Source organism: Toxorhynchites rutilus, unplaced genomic scaffold (genome assembly GCF_029784135.1).
Source record: "Toxorhynchites rutilus septentrionalis strain SRP unplaced genomic scaffold, ASM2978413v1 HiC_scaffold_41, whole genome shotgun sequence".
NCBI lineage: Eukaryota > Metazoa > Arthropoda > Insecta > Diptera > Culicidae > Toxorhynchites > Toxorhynchites rutilus.
In genome coordinates this window covers 47,501-50,000 of record NW_026599994.1, presented here as the reverse complement: position 1 = coordinate 50,000, position 2,500 = coordinate 47,501, and positions in this window count along the sequence as shown.

The following is a 2,500-nucleotide window of genomic DNA, read 5'->3' as shown; positions in this document are numbered from 1 at the left end:
AATCGTATGACGCTCACCCGTCGGGGTTACCCCCTTCCGATGGATGGCCATCCGACTCACTGGATTCGATAGACGTTCGACCCTACCGACAGTAACTTGACCCCACCCGTACGGCATCGTACTACCGAACATCCATACAAGCTTCGCAAGTTATGCCTCAAACTTTTCACTCACCAACTTTCCCCACAATAGTGTAAAACATGGTCATACCAACGTTGCCTCGGCATGGGTATATACCGCACTGGGGGCATCGTTATAGGGGTGCCTTGGATAGACTTGTACCACTAGCCGAGACACCATGCTGGGTCGGGAAATGTTCACGCACCGCAATCGGTACCAGTGCCGGGTGTCGGTCATATTCCGATGGGGGGTAACCCTACTATTGAACTCGTACTTGTACTTGGGCCGTGCCTAAGGTGTTGGTTGTTTCAATAGTTGGTTACTTGTTTCAATAGTTGACATTTTTTCAATAGTTGAACTTTTTTCCAACAGTTTCAGTTTTCCCGTAGGTAAAGATGATGATGTGTGACCAATGTGTGAATGTGTTGTTTTTTTTTTTCAATAGTCATGTACGCGCCGTTGTCGATGTTATACACACTGCGTACTGCGGGTGAGAAATAAAACAAACTGTTGTGCTGTGCTGTGCTTGATGTTGGCTTGGTGTTATTGTATTATCGAATTGGACTTAATACCAGTGCCGGGCCGATGCACACACTGCGTACTGCGAGTGCTGGCTCGCGCAGTGAGAAATTAAACAAACTGTTGCGCTGTTGTGTTGTGTGCGCTGTGTGGGGGAGACTTTTCATCACACTTGACACGCGCATTCTTACCCTCGATGTTGCCTTGGTGTTATTGTGTTATCGAATTGGACTTAATATCAGTGCCGGACTGTTGCGCTGTTGTGTTGTGTGCGCTGTGCGGGGGACTTTTCCAACACTTGACACTTTGCATTCCGGGACGTGGACGCGTTCTGGGACTTGGTGTTATTGCCGACGGGGCAGTGTTATACACACTGCGTACTGCGAGTGCTGGCTTGCGCAGTGAGAAATTCAACAAACCGTTGCGCTGTTGTGTTGTGTGCGCTGTGTGGGGGACTTTTCCAACACTTGACACTTTGCATTCCTGGACGTGGACGCGTTCTGGGACTTGGTGTTATTGCCGACGGGGCAGTGTTATACACACTGCGTACTGCGAGTGCTGGCTTGCGCAGTGAGAAATTCAACAAACCGTTGCGCTGTTGTGTTGTGTGCGCTGTGTGGGGGACTTTTCCAACACTTGACACTTTGCATTCCTGGACGTGGACGCGTTCTGGGTCTTAGTGTTATGGTCGACGGGGCAGTGTTTTACACATTGCGTACTGCGGGGGTTGGCTCGCGCAGCGCTGTTGTGTGCTGTATGCTGGGGGGACTTGGACGCTTTCTGGGACTTAGTGTTATTGTCGGCGGGGCAGTGTTTTACACATTGCGTACTGCGGGGGTTGGCTCGCGCAGCGCTGTTGTGTGCTGTATGCTGGGGGGACTTGGACGCTTTCTGGGACTTAGTGTTATTGTCGGCGGGGCAGTGTTTTACACATTGCGTACTGCGAGTGCTGGCTTGCGCAGTGAGAAATTCAACAAACCGTTGCGCTGTTGTGTTGTGTGCGCTGTGTGGGGGACTTTTCCAACACTTGACACGCGCATTCTTACCCTCGATGTTGCCTTGGTGTTATTGTGTTATCGAATTGGACTTAATACCAGTGCCGGACCGATGCACATACTGCGTACTGCGGGCGTTGGCTCGCGCAGTGACAAATTAAACAAACTGTTGCGCTGTTGTGTTGTGTGCGCTGTGCGGGGGACTTTTCCAACACTTGACACTTTGCATTCCGGGACGTGGACGCTTTCTGGGACTTAGTGTTATTGTCGGCGGGGCAGTGTTTTACACATTGCGTACTGCGGGGGTTGGCTCGCGCAGCGCTGTTGTGTGCTGTATGCTGGGGGGACTTGGACGCTTTCTGGGACTTAGTGTTATTGTCAGCGGGGCAGTGTTTTACACATTGCGTACTGCGGGGGTTGGCTCGCGCAGCGCTGTTGTGTGCTGTATGCTGGGGGGACTTGGACGCTTTCTGGGACTTAGTGTTATTGTCGGCGGGGCAGTGTTTTACACATTGCGTACTGCGGGGGTTGGCTCGCGCAGCGCTGTTGTGTGCTGTATGCTGGGGGGACTTGGACGCTTTCTGGGACTTAGTGTTATTGTCGGCGGGGCAGTGTTTTACACATTGCGTACTGCGGGGGTTGGCTCGCGCAGCGCTGTTGTGTGCTGTATGCTGGGGGGACTTGGACGCTTTCTGGGACTTAGTGTTATTGTCGGCGGGGCAGTGTTTTACACATTGCGTACTGCGGGGGTTGGCTCGCGCAGCGCTGTTGTGTGCTGTATGCTGGGGGTACTTGGACGCTTTCTGGGACTTAGTGTTATTGTCGGCGGGGCAGTGTTTTACACATTGCGTACTGCGGGTGCTGGT